The sequence below is a fragment of the Castor canadensis genome, chromosome 10 (genome assembly GCF_047511655.1).
Source record: "Castor canadensis chromosome 10, mCasCan1.hap1v2, whole genome shotgun sequence".
NCBI lineage: Eukaryota > Metazoa > Chordata > Mammalia > Rodentia > Castoridae > Castor > Castor canadensis.
In genome coordinates, this window is record NC_133395.1 from 89,272,345 (window position 1) to 89,290,920 (window position 18,576).

General features: G+C 67.7%; 8 non-coding genes across 8 annotated transcripts; all 8 read left to right on the plus strand.

The window, feature by feature from the left end:
* The first annotated feature begins 934 nt into the window (after positions 1-934).
* On the plus strand, positions 935-1,053 carry LOC141412167 (5S ribosomal RNA). Its single transcript, XR_012437006.1, has one exon. It is a non-coding gene; the product is annotated as a 5S ribosomal RNA (ribosomal RNA).
* Positions 1,054-3,202: 2,149 nt separating this feature from the next.
* On the plus strand, positions 3,203-3,321 carry LOC141412169 (5S ribosomal RNA). The gene has a single exon (XR_012437007.1). It is a non-coding gene; the product is annotated as a 5S ribosomal RNA (ribosomal RNA).
* A 2,147-nt stretch (positions 3,322-5,468) lies between these two features.
* On the plus strand, positions 5,469-5,587 carry LOC141412171 (5S ribosomal RNA). The gene has a single exon (XR_012437009.1). It is a non-coding gene; the product is annotated as a 5S ribosomal RNA (ribosomal RNA).
* A 2,147-nt stretch (positions 5,588-7,734) lies between these two features.
* On the plus strand, positions 7,735-7,853 carry LOC141412172 (5S ribosomal RNA). The gene has a single exon (XR_012437010.1). It is a non-coding gene; the product is annotated as a 5S ribosomal RNA (ribosomal RNA).
* A 2,149-nt stretch (positions 7,854-10,002) lies between these two features.
* Positions 10,003-10,121, plus strand: LOC141412173 (5S ribosomal RNA). Its single transcript, XR_012437011.1, has one exon. It is a non-coding gene; the product is annotated as a 5S ribosomal RNA (ribosomal RNA).
* Positions 10,122-12,262: 2,141 nt separating this feature from the next.
* Positions 12,263-12,381, plus strand: LOC141412174 (5S ribosomal RNA). The gene has a single exon (XR_012437013.1). It is a non-coding gene; the product is annotated as a 5S ribosomal RNA (ribosomal RNA).
* A 2,141-nt stretch (positions 12,382-14,522) lies between these two features.
* On the plus strand, positions 14,523-14,641 carry LOC141412175 (5S ribosomal RNA). Its single transcript, XR_012437014.1, has one exon. It is a non-coding gene; the product is annotated as a 5S ribosomal RNA (ribosomal RNA).
* A 2,165-nt stretch (positions 14,642-16,806) lies between these two features.
* Positions 16,807-16,925, plus strand: LOC141413022 (5S ribosomal RNA). The gene has a single exon (XR_012437864.1). It is a non-coding gene; the product is annotated as a 5S ribosomal RNA (ribosomal RNA).
* The last annotated feature ends 1,651 nt before the right edge of the window (positions 16,926-18,576 follow it).

Here is an 18,576-nt window from a genome sequence, read left to right on the forward strand (position 1 = left end):
GTACGGGGCTCAGCCAGGGCCAGTTCTGCTGGCACGATCCTGTAGCACGTGGCCGCGTAGCACGGGGCCGGGTCTGAAGGAGGCCAAGCAGGGGCACAAGACCCAGCAGCGGCACAGGGAAGAGGCCCAGGGCACCCAGGAGCAGACGAGACCCGGGAGTCGTGCGTGCTTGGCGTGGCCGCGGGCCCCGTGACGCCCGAGGACTCGAGTGCTCAGCCCCGTGTAGTGGCCGCGAAGGCCTGCCTGGGAGAAACGCCCCGGGAGGCCGGCAGGAACCCGGGATCGGAAGGGATGTGGAGGGGCCCCGGGTCGGAGGAGATGGCTTTGGCTGTGTTTGGTTTTGTTTCTTCTTCCCAAGATCCCGGGTGTGAAAGGGGCCAGAGGTGAAGTCCTGGGCTGGAAAGCCTCACGATTCAGCCCCGCAGCCCCAGGCCCTGAGTGTGGAGGAGGGCGGAGCGGGTCGGCGAAGGGCGCGGCTGCCGTTTTCCTGATGGGCTGGAGGGGCAGTGGCGCTTTCCGGACGAAGAGGACCGGAAGGGTCCCCGAGACCTCCGCTGGGAGCCACGCACCCACCCAAGGATACGGCTCCAGGAGGCGACGGAGGAGGGCGGCTGCTTGCCCTGGCCCGAGCTGTGCGTCCCCCGCCTTGGCCACAGCAGTGGACATTCCCAGAAGAACAAGCGCCCGAGAGCACTGAGAAATTTTCCCCCGAGAAAACTTGACCCTCGTCCTGGCAGCAGGACACCTCGGGAAGAAAGCCACCCAGCGGCCACCTGGGCGAGACCGGCTGCCCGAGCAGGCGCGCGGGGCCTCTGGCCGCTGGCCCCGGGCTGCCAGCCCCCACCCGGACTCCCAGCCGTGCCAGGAGAGCAGCGTGGAGACGCACGCCGGGGCCCTCGGCAGGCTCTTGGGGCTCCCGGAGGCGGCGGCTAGCGTCTACGGCCATACCACCCTGAACGCGCCCGATCTCGTCTGATCTCGGAAGCTAAGCAGGGTCGGGCCTGGTTAGTACTTGGATGGGAGACCGCCTGGGAATACCGGGTGCTGTAGGCTTTTGCTCCTCCCTCCCTCGCTGCTCCTTTTGTCTTCGGGGACTTCGCCACCACCCCCCCCACCACCACCACCACCCCCAGCACCACCACCACCACCACCACCACAACGACCCACCGTGACCACGACCCCGACCCCGTCCGGGCCACCCGCCAGACCCACGCACACCGAATCCTCACAGCTACGTCCCCGAATCCTCTCCCCTCCCCACACTCTCCTGGGGCGTGCGCCCGCGACACGGGTCACCAGCGAGGTTGGTCCCAGGCCACGTTGGGGACCGCTCCCCAACTGCCCTCCAGGCGGGCGGGGAGGGACGTGCGGAAGCCATGAGAAAGTGGGTCCTGCACCCCAGCGGGCCCCACAGCGGGACGCGCCACACCTGGGCTCGCCACAAGGTGGTGCACTGGGTCCAGGGCAAGACGCCAGGGGACAGAGAAGCAGGGAGCCTCAGTCGGGTGCTGCTCCACGTCGCCCTCCGTCGCTCAACCCAAGACAGGGCAGCCAGCGCGCGACCTCTACGTGGGATCCCGCCTCCCACGGCAGAGCCTGCGGTCACAGGGACAGAGGGCGCAGGCCGCCAGAGCTCCGGATGCCAGCGGCAGCTCCCCGTCCCGCTCAAAGGGAGGGAGGGCCGCCGCTGGCGCCCAGTCGCCTGTGCCACCCTCCGGGTCTCAAAGCACTCCTCAGTCAGCTCAAGGACCGGGGCCACCTGGCCTTCGGGGTCACATGGGCTTGGGCACGATGGAAGGGACCGCTTGCCCCCGTGGAACAGACATTCTCCCCGTGGACAACCTCAGGTGCCGGGACCCTCTGCTCCGCCTTGGAAAACCCACCTTCTGCAATGTATGCCCAACGCAATCAGGCCGAGCAGATTGACCCCCTCGGCCCGGCCCCAGTGTGTGATGGGGCTCTGTGCGTGAGGGCTTGCTCTTCCCCACCTACACCAGGCACGGCATCTAACACACACACACACACACACACACACACACCACGCAGAGACACCCAGACCACGCACGCACGCACGGGGACGCACCCTCCTCTCCCCCACCCCACACACGAGCAGCCGAAGGACAAGAGGGTATGGCTGGGGCCTGAGCGGGAACAAGCGAAGCCTTGGTTTGCGGCCCCTCGGCCAACTTCATCAGGATTTTTGTCTGGGCTCGGAGGCCAGAGGATCTCTGCCATTTGCTAGCAGGGCCAGGGATGGCAGGAGGGTGGGTACGGGGCTCAGCCAGGGCCAGTTCTGCTGGCACGATCCTGTAGCACGTGGCCGCGTAGCACGGGGCCGGGTCTGAAGGAGGCCAAGCAGGGGCACAAGACCCAGCAGCGGCACAGGGAAGAGGCCCAGGGCACCCAGGAGCAGACGAGACCCGGGAGTCGTGCGTGCTTGGCGTGGCCGCGGGCCCCGTGACGCCCGAGGACTCGAGTGCTCAGCCCCGTGTAGTGGCCGCGAAGGCCTGCCTGGGAGAAACGCCCCGGGAGGCCGGCAGGAACCCGGGATCGGAAGGGATGTGGAGGGGCCCCGGGTCGGAGGAGATGGCTTTGGCTGTGTTTGGTTTTGTTTCTTCTTCCCAAGATCCCGGGTGTGAAAGGGGCCAGAGGTGAAGTCCTGGGCTGGAAAGCCTCACGATTCAGCCCCGCAGCCCCAGGCCCTGAGTGTGGAGGAGGGCGGAGCGGGTCGGCGAAGGGCGCGGCTGCCGTTTTCCTGATGGGCTGGAGGGGCAGTGGCGCTTTCCGGACGAAGAGGACCGGAAGGGTCCCCGAGACCTCCGCTGGGAGCCACGCACCCACCCAAGGATACGGCTCCAGGAGGCGACGGAGGAGGGCGGCTGCTTGCCCTGGCCCGAGCTGTGCGTCCCCCGCCTTGGCCACAGCAGTGGACATTCCCAGAAGAACAAGCGCCCGAGAGCACTGAGAAATTTTCCCCCGAGAAAACTTGACCCTCGTCCTGGCAGCAGGACACCTCGGGAAGAAAGCCACCCAGCGGCCACCTGGGCGAGACCGGCTGCCCGAGCAGGCGCGCGGGGCCTCTGGCCGCTGGCCCCGGGCTGCCAGCCCCCACCCGGACTCCCAGCCGTGCCAGGAGAGCAGCGTGGAGACGCACGCCGGGGCCCTCGGCAGGCTCTTGGGGCTCCCGGAGGCGGCGGCTAGCGTCTACGGCCATACCACCCTGAACGCGCCCGATCTCGTCTGATCTCGGAAGCTAAGCAGGGTCGGGCCTGGTTAGTACTTGGATGGGAGACCGCCTGGGAATACCGGGTGCTGTAGGCTTTTGCTCCTCCCTCCCTCGCTGCTCCTTTTGTCTTCGGGGACTTCGCCACCACCCCCCCCACCACCACCACCACCCCCAGCACCACCACCACCACCACCACCACAACGACCCACCGTGACCACGACCCCGACCCCGTCCGGGCCACCCGCCAGACCCACGCACACCGAATCCTCACAGCTACGTCCCCGAATCCTCTCCCCTCCCCACACTCTCCTGGGGCGCGCGCCCGCGACACGGGTCACCAGCGAGGTTGGTCCCAGGCCACGTTGGGGACCGCTCCCCAACTGCCCTCCAGGCGGGCGGGGAGGGACGTGCGGAAGCCATGAGAAAGTGGGTCCTGCACCCCAGCGGGCCCCACAGCGGGACGCGCCACACCTGGGCTCGCCACAAGGTGGTGCACTGGGTCCAGGGCAAGACGCCAGGGGACAGAGAAGCAGGGAGCCTCAGTCGGGTGCTGCTCCACGTCGCCCTCCGTCGCTCAACCCAAGACAGGGCAGCCAGCGCGCGACCTCTACGTGGGATCCCGCCTCCCACGGCAGAGCCTGCGGTCACAGGGACAGAGGGCGCAGGCCGCCAGAGCTCCGGATGCCAGCGGCAGCTCCCCGTCCCGCTCAAAGGGAGGGAGGGCCGCCGCTGGCGCCCAGTCGCCTGTGCCACCCTCCGGGTCTCAAAGCACTCCTCAGTCAGCTCAAGGACCGGGGCCACCTGGCCTTCGGGGTCACATGGGCTTGGGCACGACGGAAGGGACCGCTTGCCCCCGTGGAACAGACATTCTCCCCGTGGACAACCTCAGGTGCCGGGACCCTCTGCTCCGCCTTGGAAAACCCACCTTCTGCAATGTATGCCCAACGCAATCAGGCCGAGCAGATTGACCCCCTCGGCCCGGCCCCAGTGTGTGATGGGGCTCTGTGCGTGAGGGCTTGCTCTTCCCCACCTACACCAGGCACGGCATCTAACACACACACACACACACACACACACACCACGCAGAGACACCCAGACCACGCACGCACGCACGGGGACGCACCCTCCTCTCCCCCACCCCACACACGAGCAGCCGAAGGACAAGAGGGTATGGCTGGGGCCTGAGCGGGAACAAGCGAAGCCTTGGTTTGCGGCCCCTCGGCCAACTGCATCAGGATTTTTGTCTGGGCTCGGAGGCCAGAGGATCTCTGCCATTTGCTAGCAGGGCCAGGGATGGCAGGAGGGTGGGTACGGGGCTCAGCCAGGGCCAGTTCTGCTGGCACGATCCTGTAGCACGTGGCCGCGTAGCACGGGGCCGGGTCTGAAGGAGGCCAAGCAGGGGCACAAGACCCAGCAGCGGCACAGGGAAGAGGCCCAGGGCACCCAGGAGCAGACGAGACCCGGGAGTCGTGCGTGCTTGGCGTGGCCGCGGGCCCCGTGACGCCCGAGGACTCGAGTGCTCAGCCCCGTGTAGTGGCCGCGAAGGCCTGCCTGGGAGAAACGCCCCGGGAGGCCGGCAGGAACCCGGGATCGGAAGGGATGTGGAGGGGCCCCGGGTCGGAGGAGATGGCTTTGGCTGTGTTTGGTTTTGTTTCTTCTTCCCAAGATCCCGGGTGTGAAAGGGGCCAGAGGTGAAGTCCTGGGCTGGAAAGCCTCACGATTCAGCCCCGCAGCCCCAGGCCCTGAGTGTGGAGGAGGGCGGAGCGGGTCGGCGAAGGGCGCGGCTGCCGTTTTCCTGATGGGCTGGAGGGGCAGTGGCGCTTTCCGGACGAAGAGGACCGGAAGGGTCCCCGAGACCTCCGCTGGGAGCCACGCACCCACCCAAGGATACGGCTCCAGGAGGCGACGGAGGAGGGCGGCTGCTTGCCCTGGCCCGAGCTGTGCGTCCCCCGCCTTGGCCACAGCAGTGGACATTCCCAGAAGAACAAGCGCCCGAGAGCACTGAGAAATTTTCCCCCGAGAAAACTTGACCCTCGTCCTGGCAGCAGGACACCTCGGGAAGAAAGCCACCCAGCGGCCACCTGGGCGAGACCGGCTGCCCGAGCAGGCGCGCGGGGCCTCTGGCCGCTGGCCCCGGGCTGCCAGCCCCCACCCGGACTCCCAGCCGTGCCAGGAGAGCAGCGTGGAGACGCACGCCGGGGCCCTCGGCAGGCTCTTGGGGCTCCCGGAGGCGGCGGCTAGCGTCTACGGCCATACCACCCTGAACGCGCCCGATCTCGTCTGATCTCGGAAGCTAAGCAGGGTCGGGCCTGGTTAGTACTTGGATGGGAGACCGCCTGGGAATACCGGGTGCTGTAGGCTTTTGCTCCTCCCTCCCTCGCTGCTCCTTTTGTCTTCGGGGACTTCGCCACCACCCCCCCCACCACCACCACCACCCCCAGCACCACCACCACCACCACCACCACAACGACCCACCGTGACCACGACCCCGACCCCGTCCGGGCCACCCGCCAGACCCACGCACACCGAATCCTCACAGCTACGTCCCCGAATCCTCTCCCCTCCCCACACTCTCCTGGGGCGCGCGCCCGCGACACGGGTCACCAGCGAGGTTGGTCCCAGGCCACGTTGGGGACCGCTCCCCAACTGCCCTCCAGGCGGGCGGGGAGGGACGTGCGGAAGCCATGAGAAAGTGGGTCCTGCACCCCAGCGGGCCCCACAGCGGGACGCGCCACACCTGGGCTCGCCACAAGGTGGTGCACTGGGTCCAGGGCAAGACGCCAGGGGACAGAGAAGCAGGGAGCCTCAGTCGGGTGCTGCTCCACGTCGCCCTCCGTCGCTCAACCCAAGACAGGGCAGCCAGCGCGCGACCTCTACGTGGGATCCCGCCTCCCACGGCAGAGCCTGCGGTCACAGGGACAGAGGGCGCAGGCCGCCAGAGCTCCGGATGCCAGCGGCAGCTCCCCGTCCCGCTCAAAGGGAGGGAGGGCCGCCGCTGGCGCCCAGTCGCCTGTGCCACCCTCCGGGTCTCAAAGCACTCCTCAGTCAGCTCAAGGACCGGGGCCACCTGGCCTTCGGGGTCACATGGGCTTGGGCACGACGGAAGGGACCGCTTGCCCCCGTGGAACAGACATTCTCCCCGTGGACAACCTCAGGTGCCGGGACCCTCTGCTCCGCCTTGGAAAACCCACCTTCTGCAATGTATGCCCAACGCAATCAGGCCGAGCAGATTGACCCCCTCGGCCCGGCCCCAGTGTGTGATGGGGCTCTGTGCGTGAGGGCTTGCTCTTCCCCACCTACACCAGGCACGGCATCTAACACACACACACACACACACACACACACCACGCAGAGACACCCAGACCACGCACGCACGCACGGGGACGCACCCTCCTCTCCCCCACCCCACACACGAGCAGCCGAAGGACAAGAGGGTATGGCTGGGGCCTGAGCGGGAACAAGCGAAGCCTTGGTTTGCGGCCCCTCGGCCAACTGCATCAGGATTTTTGTCTGGGCTCGGAGGCCAGAGGATCTCTGCCATTTGCTAGCAGGGCCAGGGATGGCAGGAGGGTGGGTACGGGGCTCAGCCAGGGCCAGTTCTGCTGGCACGATCCTGTAGCACGTGGCCGCGTAGCACGGGGCCGGGTCTGAAGGAGGCCAAGCAGGGGCACAAGACCCAGCAGCGGCACAGGGAAGAGGCCCAGGGCACCCAGGAGCAGACGAGACCCGGGAGTCGTGCGTGCTTGGCGTGGCCGCGGGCCCCGTGACGCCCGAGGACTCGAGTGCTCAGCCCCGTGTAGTGGCCGCGAAGGCCTGCCTGGGAGAAACGCCCCGGGAGGCCGGCAGGAACCCGGGATCGGAAGGGATGTGGAGGGGCCCCGGGTCGGAGGAGATGGCTTTGGCTGTGTTTGGTTTTGTTTCTTCTTCCCAAGATCCCGGGTGTGAAAGGGGCCAGAGGTGAAGTCCTGGGCTGGAAAGCCTCACGATTCAGCCCCGCAGCCCCAGGCCCTGAGTGTGGAGGAGGGCGGAGCGGGTCGGCGAAGGGCGCGGCTGCCGTTTTCCTGATGGGCTGGAGGGGCAGTGGCGCTTTCCGGACGAAGAGGACCGGAAGGGTCCCCGAGACCTCCGCTGGGAGCCACGCACCCACCCAAGGATACGGCTCCAGGAGGCGACGGAGGAGGGCGGCTGCTTGCCCTGGCCCGAGCTGTGCGTCCCCCGCCTTGGCCACAGCAGTGGACATTCCCAGAAGAACAAGCGCCCGAGAGCACTGAGAAATTTTCCCCCGAGAAAACTTGACCCTCGTCCTGGCAGCAGGACACCTCGGGAAGAAAGCCACCCAGCGGCCACCTGGGCGAGACCGGCTGCCCGAGCAGGCGCGCGGGGCCTCTGGCCGCTGGCCCCGGGCTGCCAGCCCCCACCCGGACTCCCAGCCGTGCCAGGAGAGCAGCGTGGAGACGCACGCCGGGGCCCTCGGCAGGCTCTTGGGGCTCCCGGAGGCGGCGGCTAGCGTCTACGGCCATACCACCCTGAACGCGCCCGATCTCGTCTGATCTCGGAAGCTAAGCAGGGTCGGGCCTGGTTAGTACTTGGATGGGAGACCGCCTGGGAATACCGGGTGCTGTAGGCTTTTGCTCCTCCCTCCCTCGCTGCTCCTTTTGTCTTCGGGGACTTCGCCACCACCCCCCCCACCACCACCACAACCCCCAGCACCACCACCACCACCACCACCACAACGACCCACCGTGACCACGACCCCGACCCCGTCCGGGCCACCCGCCAGACCCACGCACACCGAATCCTCACAGCTACGTCCCCGAATCCTCTCCCCTCCCCACACTCTCCTGGGGCGCGCGCCCGCGACACGGGTCACCAGCGAGGTTGGTCCCAGGCCACGTTGGGGACCGCTCCCCAACTGCCCTCCAGGCGGGCGGGGAGGGACGTGCGGAAGCCATGAGAAAGTGGGTCCTGCACCCCAGCGGGCCCCACAGCGGGACGCGCCACACCTGGGCTCGCCACAAGGTGGTGCACTGGGTCCAGGGCAAGACGCCAGGGGACAGAGAAGCAGGGAGCCTCAGTCGGGTGCTGCTCCACGTCGCGCTCCGTCGCTCAACCCAAGACAGGGCAGCCAGCGCGCGACCTCTACGTGGGATCCCGCCTCCCACGGCAGAGCCTGCGGTCACAGGGACAGAGGGCGCAGGCCGCCAGAGCTCCGGATGCCAGCGGCAGCTCCCCGTCCCGCTCAAAGGGAGGGAGGGCCGCCGCTGGCGCCCAGTCGCCTGTGCCACCCTCCGGGTCTCAAAGCACTCCACAGTCAGCTCAAGGACCGGGGCCACCTGGCCTTCGGGGTCACATGGGCTTGGGCACGACGGAAGGGACCGCTTGCCCCCGTGGAACAGACATTCTCCCCGTGGACAACCTCAGGTGCCGGGACCCTCTGCTCCGCCTTGGAAAACCCACCTTCTGCAATGTATGCCCAACGCAATCAGGCCGAGCAGATTGACCCCCTCGGCCCGGCCCCAGTGTGTGATGGGGCTCTGTGCGTGAGGGCTTGCTCTTCCCCACCTACACCAGGCACGGCATCTAACACACACACACACACACACACACACACACCACGCAGAGACACCCAGACCACGCACGCACGCACGGGGACGCACCCTCCTCTCCCCCACCCCACACACGAGCAGCCGAAGGACAAGAGGGTATGGCTGGGGCCTGAGCGGGAACAAGCGAAGCCTTGGTTTGCGGCCCCTCGGCCAACTGCATCAGGATTTTTGTCTGGGCTCGGAGGCCAGAGGATCTCTGCCATTTGCTAGCAGGGCCAGGGATGGCAGGAGGGTGGGTACGGGGCTCAGCCAGGGCCAGTTCTGCTGGCACGATCCTGTAGCACGTGGCCGCGTAGCACGGGGCCGGGTCTGAAGGAGGCCAAGCAGGGGCACAAGACCCAGCAGCGGCACAGGGAAGAGGCCCAGGGCACCCAGGAGCAGACGAGACCCGGGAGTCGTGCGTGCTTGGCGTGGCCGCGGGCCCCGTGACGCCCGAGGACTCGAGTGCTCAGCCCCGTGTAGTGGCCGCGAAGGCCTGCCTGGGAGAAACGCCCCGGGAGGCCGGCAGGAACCCGGGATCGGAAGGGATGTGGAGGGGCCCCGGGTCGGAGGAGATGGCTTTGGCTGTGTTTGGTTTTGTTTCTTCTTCCCAAGATCCCGGGTGTGAAAGGGGCCAGAGGTGAAGTCCTGGGCTGGAAAGCCTCACGATTCAGCCCCGCAGCCCCAGGCCCTGAGTGTGGAGGAGGGCGGAGCGGGTCGGCGAAGGGCGCGGCTGCCGTTTTCCTGATGGGCTGGAGGGGCAGTGGCGCTTTCCGGACGAAGAGGACCGGAAGGGTCCCCGAGACCTCCGCTGGGAGCCACGCACCCACCCAAGGATACGGCTCCAGGAGGCGACGGAGGAGGGCGGCTGCTTGCCCTGGCCCGAGCTGTGCGTCCCCCGCCTTGGCCACAGCAGTGGACATTCCCAGAAGAACAAGCGCCCGAGAGCACTGAGAAATTTTCCCCCGAGAAAACTTGACCCTCGTCCTGGCAGCAGGACACCTCGGGAAGAAAGCCACCCAGCGGCCACCTGGGCGAGACCGGCTGCCCGAGCAGGCGCGCGGGGCCTCTGGCCGCTGGCCCCGGGCTGCCAGCCCCCACCCGGACTCCCAGCCGTGCCAGGAGAGCAGCGTGGAGACGCACGCCGGGGCCCTCGGCAGGCTCTTGGGGCTCCCGGAGGCGGCGGCTAGCGTCTACGGCCATACCACCCTGAACGCGCCCGATCTCGTCTGATCTCGGAAGCTAAGCAGGGTCGGGCCTGGTTAGTACTTGGATGGGAGACCGCCTGGGAATACCGGGTGCTGTAGGCTTTTGCTCCTCCCTCCCTCGCTGCTCCTTTTGTCTTCGGGGACTTCGCCACCACCCCCCCACCACCACCACCACCCCCAACACCACCACCACCACCACCACAACGACCCACCGTGACCACGACCCCGACCCCGTCCGGGCCACCCGCCAGACCCACGCACACCGAATCCTCACAGCTACGTCCCCGAATCCTCTCCCCTCCCCACACTCTCCTGGGGCGCGCGCCCGCGACACGGGTCACCAGCGAGGTTGGTCCCAGGCCACGTTGGGGACCGCTCCCCAACTGCCCTCCAGGCGGGCGGGGAGGGACGTGCGGAAGCCATGAGAAAGTGGGTCCTGCACCCCAGCGGGCCCCACAGCGGGACGCGCCACACCTGGGCTCGCCACAAGGTGGTGCACTGGGTCCAGGGCAAGACGCCAGGGGACAGAGAAGCAGGGAGCCTCAGTCGGGTGCTGCTCCACGTCGCGCTCCGTCGCTCAACCCAAGACAGGGCAGCCAGCGCGCGACCTCTACGTGGGATCCCGCCTCCCACGGCAGAGCCTGCGGTCACAGGGACAGAGGGCGCAGGCCGCCAGAGCTCCGGATGCCAGCGGCAGCTCCCCGTCCCGCTCAAAGGGAGGGAGGGCCGCCGCTGGCGCCCAGTCGCCTGTGCCACCCTCCGGGTCTCAAAGCACTCCACAGTCAGCTCAAGGACCGGGGCCACCTGGCCTTCGGGGTCACATGGGCTTGGGCACGACGGAAGGGACCGCTTGCCCCCGTGGAACAGACATTCTCCCCGTGGACAACCTCAGGTGCCGGGACCCTCTGCTCCGCCTTGGAAAACCCACCTTCTGCAATGTATGCCCAACGCAATCAGGCCGAGCAGATTGACCCCCTCGGCCCGGCCCCAGTGTGTGATGGGGCTCTGTGCGTGAGGGCTTGCTCTTCCCCACCTACACCAGGCACGGCATCTAACACACACACACACACACACACACACCACGCAGAGACACCCAGACCACGCACGCACGCACGGGGACGCACCCTCCTCTCCCCCACCCCACACACGAGCAGCCGAAGGACAAGAGGGTATGGCTGGGGCCTGAGCGGGAACAAGCGAAGCCTTGGTTTGCGGCCCCTCGGCCAACTGCATCAGGATTTTTGTCTGGGCTCGGAGGCCAGAGGATCTCTGCCATTTGCTAGCAGGGCCAGGGATGGCAGGAGGGTGGGTACGGGGCTCAGCCAGGGCCAGTTCTGCTGGCACGATCCTGTAGCACGTGGCCGCGTAGCACGGGGCCGGGTCTGAAGGAGGCCAAGCAGGGGCACAAGACCCAGCAGCGGCACAGGGAAGAGGCCCAGGGCACCCAGGAGCAGACGAGACCCGGGAGTCGTGCGTGCTTGGCGTGGCCGCGGGCCCCGTGACGCCCGAGGACTCGAGTGCTCAGCCCCGTGTAGTGGCCGCGAAGGCCTGCCTGGGAGAAACGCCCCGGGAGGCCGGCAGGAACCCGGGATCGGAAGGGATGTGGAGGGGCCCCGGGTCGGAGGAGATGGCTTTGGCTGTGTTTGGTTTTGTTTCTTCTTCCCAAGATCCCGGGTGTGAAAGGGGCCAGAGGTGAAGTCCTGGGCTGGAAAGCCTCACGATTCAGCCCCGCAGCCCCAGGCCCTGAGTGTGGAGGAGGGCGGAGCGGGTCGGCGAAGGGCGCGGCTGCCGTTTTCCTGATGGGCTGGAGGGGCAGTGGCGCTTTCCGGACGAAGAGGACCGGAAGGGTCCCCGAGACCTCCGCTGGGAGCCACGCACCCACCCAAGGATACGGCTCCAGGAGGCGACGGAGGAGGGCGGCTGCTTGCCCTGGCCCGAGCTGTGCATCCCCCGCCTTGGCCACAGCAGTGGACATTCCCAGAAGAACAAGCGCCCGAGAGCACTGAGAAATTTTCCCCCGAGAAAACTTGACCCTCGTCCTGGCAGCAGGACACCTCGGGAAGAAAGCCACCCAGCGGCCACCTGGGCGAGACCGGCTGCCCGAGCAGGCGCGCGGGGCCTCTGGCCGCTGGCCCCGGGCTGCCAGCCCCCACCCGGACTCCCAGCCGTGCCAGGAGAGCAGCGTGGAGACGCACGCCGGGGCCCTCGGCAGGCTCTTGGGGCTCCCGGAGGCGGCGGCTAGCGTCTACGGCCATACCACCCTGAACGCGCCCGATCTCGTCTGATCTCGGAAGCTAAGCAGGGTCGGGCCTGGTTAGTACTTGGATGGGAGACCGCCTGGGAATACCGGGTGCTGTAGGCTTTTGCTCCTCCCTCCCTCGCTGCTCCTTTTGTCTTCGGGGACTTCGCCACCACCCCCCCCCCACCACCACCACCCCCAGCACCACCACCACCACCACCACAACGACACACCGTGACCACGACCCCGACCCCGTCCGGGCCACCCGCCAGACCCACGCACACCGAATCCTCACAGCTACGTCCCCGAATCCTCTCCCCTCCCCACACTCTCCTGGGGCGCGCGCCCGCGACACGGGTCACCAGCGAGGTTGGTCCCAGGCCACGTTGGGGACCGCTCCCCAACTGCCCTCCAGGCGGGCGGGGAGGGACGTGCGGAAGCCATGAGAAAGTGGGTCCTGCACCCCAGCGGGCCCCACAGCGGGACACGCCACACCTGGGCTCGCCACAAGGTGGTGCACTGGGTCCAGGGCAAGACGCCAGGGGACAGAGAAGCAGGGAGCCTCAGTCGGGTGCTGCTCCACGTCGCCCTCCGTCGCTCAACCCAAGACAGGGCAGCCAGCGCGCGACCTCTACGTGGGATCCCGCCTCCCACGGCAGAGCCTGCGGTCACAGGGACAGAGGGCGCAGGCCGCCAGAGCTCCGGATGCCAGCGGCAGCTCCCCGTCCCGCTCAAAGGGAGGGAGGGCCGCCGCTGGCGCCCAGTCGCCTGTGCCACCCTCCGGGTCTCAAAGCACTCCTCAGTCAGCTCAAGGACCGGGGCCACCTGGCCTTCGGGGTCACATGGGCTTGGGCACGACGGAAAGGACCGCTTGCCCCCGTGGAACAGACATTCTCCCCGTGGACAACCTCAGGTGCCGGGACCCTCTGCTCCGCCTTGGAAAACCCACCTTCTGCAATGTATGCCCAACGCAATCAGGCCGAGCAGATTGACCCCCTCGGCACGGCCCCAGTGTGTGATGGGGCTCTGTGCGTGAGGGCTTGCTCTTCCCCACCTACACCAGGCACGGCATCTAACACACACACACACACACACACACACCACGCAGAGACACCCAGACCACGCACGCACGCACGGGGACGCACCCTCCTCTCCCCCACCCCACACACGAGCAGCCGAAGGACAAGAGGGTATGGCTGGGGCCTGAGCGGGAACAAGCGAAGCCTTGGTTTGCGGCCCCTCGGCCAACTGCATCAGGATTTTTGTCTGGGCTCGGAGGCCAGAGGATCTCTGCCATTTGCTAGCAGGGCCAGGGATGGCAGGAGGGTGGGTACGGGGCTCAGCCAGGGCCAGTTCTGCTGGCACGATCCTGTAGCACGTGGCCGCGTAGCACGGGGCCGGGTCTGAAGGAGGCCAAGCAGGGGCACAAGACCCAGCAGCGGCACAGGGAAGAGGCCCAGGGCACCCAGGAGCAGACGAGACCCGGGAGTCGTGCGTGCTTGGCGTGGCCGCGGGCCCCGTGACGCCCGAGGACTCGAGTGCTCAGCCCCGTGTAGTGGCCGCGAAGGCCTGCCTGGGAGAAACGCCCCGTGAGGCCGGCAGGAACCCGGGATCGGAAGGGATGTGGAGGGGCCCCGGGTCGGAGGAGATGGCTTTGGCTGTGTTTGGTTTTGTTTCTTCTTCCCAAGATCCCGGGTGTGAAAGGGGCCAGAGGTGAAGTCCTGGGCTGGAAAGCCTCACGATTCAGCCCCGCAGCCCCAGGCCCTGAGTGTGGAGGAGGGCGGAGCGGGTCGGCGAAGGGCGCGGCTGCCGTTTTCCTGATGGGCTGGAGGGGCAGTGGCGCTTTCCGGACGAAGAGGACCGGAAGGGTCCCCGAGACCTCCGCTGGGAGCCACGCACCCACCCAAGGATACGGCTCCAGGAGGCGACGGAGGAGGGCGGCTGCTTGCCCTGGCCCGAGCTGTGCGTCCCCCGCCTTGGCCACAGCAGTGGACATTCCCAGAAGAACAAGCGCCCGAGAGCACTGAGAAATTTTCCCCCGAGAAAACTTGACCCTCGTCCTGGCAGCAGGACACCTCGGGAAGAAAGCCACCCAGCGGCCACCTGGGCGAGACCGGCTGCCCGAGCAGGCGCGCGGGGCCTCTGGCCGCTGGCCCCGGGCTGCCAGCCCCCACCCGGACTCCCAGCCGTGCCAGGAGAGCAGCGTGGAGACGCACGCCGGGGCCCTCGGCAGGCTCTTGGGGCTCCCGGAGGCGGCGGCTAGCGTCTACGGCCATACCACCCTGAACGCGCCCGATCTCGTCTGATCTCGGAAGCTAAGCAGGGTCGGGCCTGGTTAGTACTTGGATGGGAGACCGCCTGGGAATACCGGGTGCTGTAGGCTTTTGCTCCTCCCTCCCTCGCTGCTCCTTTTGTCTTCGGAGACTTCGCCACCACCCCCCCCACCACCACCACCACCCCCAGCACCACCACCACCACCACCACCACAACGACCCACCGTGACCACGACCCCGACCCCGTCCGGGCCACCCGCCAGACCCACGCACACCGAATCCTCACAGCTACGTCCCCGAATCCTCTCCCCTCCCCACACTCTCCTGGGGCGCGCGCCCGCGACACGGGTCACCAGCGAGGTTGGTCCCAGGCCACGTTGGGGACCGCTCCCCAACTGCCCTCCAGGCGGGCGGGGAGGGACGTGCGGAAGCCATGAGAAAGTGGGTCCTGCACCCCAGCGGGCCCCACAGCGGGACGCGCCACACCTGGGCTCGCCACAAGGTGGTGCACTGGGTCCAGGGCAAGATGCCAGGGGACAGAGAAGCAGGGAGCCTCAGTCGGGTGCTGCTCCACGTCGCGCTCCGTCGCTCAACCCAAGACAGGGCAGCCAGCGCGCGACCTCTACGTGGGATCCCGCCTCCCACGGCAGAGCCTGCGGTCACAGGGACAGAGGGCGCAGGCCGCCAGAGCTCCGGATGCCAGCGGCAGCTCCCCGTCCCGCTCAAAGGGAGGGAGGGCCGCCGCTGGCGCCCAGTCGCCTGTGCCACCCTCCGGGTCTCAAAGCACTCCTCAGTCAGCTCAAGGACCGGGGCCACCTGGCCTTCGGGGTCACATGGGCTTGGGCACGACGGAAGGGACCGCTTGCCCCCGTGGAACAGACATTCTCCCCGTGGACAACCTCAGGTGCCGGGACCCTCTGCTCCGCCTTGGAAAACCCACCTTCTGCAATGTATGCCCAACGCAATCAGGCCGAGCAGATTGACCCCCTCGGCCCGGCCCCAGTGTGTGATGGGGCTCTGTGCGTGAGGGCTTGCTCTTCCCCACATACACCAGGCACGGCATCTAACACACACACACACACACACACACACACACACACACACACACACACCACGCAGAGACACCCAGACCACGCACGCACGCACGGGGACGCACCCTCCTCTCCCCCACCCCACACACGAGCAGCCGAAGGACAAGAGGGTATGGCTGGGGCCTGAGCGGGAACAAGCGAAGCCTTGGTTTGCGGCCCCTCGGCCAACTGCATCAGGATTTTTGTCTGGGCTCGGAGGCCAGAGGATCTCTGCCATTTGCTAGCAGGGCCAGGGATGGCAGGAGGGTGGGTACGGGACTCAGCCAGGGCCAGTTCTGCTGGCACGATCCTGTAGCACGTGGCCGCGTAGCACGGGGCCGGGTCTGAAGGAGGCCAAGCAGGGGCACAAGACCCAGCAGCGGCACAGGGAAGAGGCCCAGGGCACCCAGGAGCAGACGAGACCCGGGAGTCGTGCGTGCTTGGCGTGGCCGCGGGCCCCGTGACGCCCGAGGACTCGAGTGCTCAGCCCCGTGTAGTGGCCGCGAAGGCCTGCCTGGGAGAAACGCCCCGGGAGGCCGGCAGGAACCCGGGATCGGAAGGGATGTGGAGGGGCCCCGGGTCGGAGGAGATGGCTTTGGCTGTGTTTGGTTTTGTTTCTTCTTCCCAAGATCCCGGGTGTGAAAGGGGCCAGAGGTGAAGTCCTGGGCTGGAAAGCCTCACGATTCAGCCCCGCAGCCCCAGGCCCTGAGTGTGGAGGAGGGCGGAGCGGGTCGGCGAAGGGCGCAGCTGCCGTTTTCCTGATGGGCTGGAGGGGCAGTGGCGCTTTCCGGACGAAGAGGACCGGAAGGGTCCCCGAGACCTCCGCTGGGAGCCACGCACCCACCCAAGGATACGGCTCCAGGAGGCGACGGAGGAGGGCGGCTGCTTGCCCTGGCCCGAGCTGTGCGTCCCCCGCCTTGGCCACAGCAGTGGACATTCCCAGAAGAACAAGCGCCCGAGAGCACTGAGAAATTTTCCCCCGAGAAAACTTGACCCTCGTCCTGGCAGCAGGACACCTCGGGAAGAAAGCCACCCAGCGGCCACCTGGGCGAGACTGGCTGCCCGAGCAGGCGCGCGGGGCCTCTGGCCGCTGGCCCCGGGCTGCCAGCCCCCACCCGGACTCCCAGCCGTGCCAGGAGAGCAGCGTGGAGACGCACGCCGGGGCCCTCGGCAGGCTCTTGGGGCTCCCGGAGGCGGCGGCTAGCGTCTACGGCCATACCACCCTGAACGCGCCCGATCTCGTCTGATGTCGGAAGCTAAGCAGGGTCGGACCTGGTTAGTACTTGGATGCGAGACCGCCTGGGAATACCGGGTGCTGTAGGCTTTTGCTCCTCCCTCCCTCGCTGCTCCTTTTGTCTTCGGGGACTTCGCCACCACCCCCCCCCACCACCACCACCCCCAGCACCACCACCACCACCACCACAACGACCCACCGTGACCACGACCCCGACCCCGTCCGGGCCACCCGCCAGACCCACGCACACCGAATCCTCACAGCTACGTCCCCGAATCCTCTCCCCTCCCCACACTCTCCTGGGGCGCGCGCCCGCGACACGGGTCACCAGCGAGGTTGGTCCCAGGCCACGTTGGGGACCGCTCCCCAACTGCCCTCCAGGCGGGCGGGGAGGGACGTGCGGAAGCCATGAGAAAGTGGGTCCTGCACCCCAGCGGGCCCCACAGCGGGACGCGCCACACCTGGGCTCGCCACAAGGTGGTGCACTGGGTCCAGGGCAAGACGCCAGGGGACAGAGAAGCAGGGAGCCTCAGTCGGGTGCTGCTCCACGTCGCCCTCCGTCGCTCAACCCAAGACAGGGCAGCCAGCGCGCGACCTCTACGTGGGATCCCGCCTCCCACGGCAGAGCCTGCGGTCACAGGGACAGAGGGCGCAGGCCGCCAGAGCTCCGGATGCCAGCGGCAGCTCCCCGTCCCGCTCAAAGGGAGGGAGGGCCGCCGCTGGCGCCCAGTCGCCTGTGCCACCCTCCGGGTCTCAAAGCACTCCTCAGTCAGCTCAAGGACCGGGGCCACCTGGCCTTCGGGGTCACATGGGCTTGGGCACGACGGAAGGGACCGCTTGCCCCCGTGGAACAGACATTCTCCCCGTGGACAACCTCAGGTGCCGGGACCCTCTGCTCCGCCTTGGAAAACCCACCTTCTGCAATGTATGCCCAACGCAATCAGGCCGAGCAGATTGACCCCCTCGGCCCGGCCCCAGTGTGTGATGGGGCTCTGTGCGTGAGGGCTTGCTCTTCCCCACCTACACCAGGCACGGCATCTAACACACAAACACACACACACACACACCACGCAGAGACACCCAGACCACGCACGCACGCACGGGGACGCACCCTCCTCTCCCCCACCCCACACACGAGCAGCCGAAGGACAAGAGGGTATGGCTGGGGCCTGAGCGGGAACAAGCGAAGCCTTGGTTTGCGGCCCCTCGGCCAACTGCATCAGGATTTTTGTCTGGGCTCGGAGGCCAGAGGATCTCTGCCATTTGCTAGCAGGGCCAGGGATGGCAGGAGGGTGGGTACGGGGCTCAGCCAGGGCCAGTTCTGCTGGCACGATCCTGTAGCACGTGGCCGCGTAGCACGGGGCCGGGTCTGAAGGAGGCCAAGCAGGGGCACAAGACCCAGCAGCGGCACAGGGAAGAGGCCCAGGGCACCCAGGAGCAGACGAGACCCGGGAGTCGTGCGTGCTTGGCGTGGCCGCGGGCCCCGTGACGCCCGAGGACTCGAGTGCTCAGCCCCGTGTAGTGGCCGCGAAGGCCTGCCTGGGAGAAACGCCCCGGGAGGCCGGCAGGAACCCGGGATCGGAAGGGATGTGGAGGGGCCCCGGGTCGGAGGAGATGGCTTTGGCTGTGTTTGGTTTTGTTTCTTCTTCCCAAGATCCCGGGTGTGAAAGGGGCCAGAGGTGAAGTCCTGGGCTGGAAAGCCTCACGATTCAGCCCCGCAGCCCCAGGCCCTGAGTGTGGA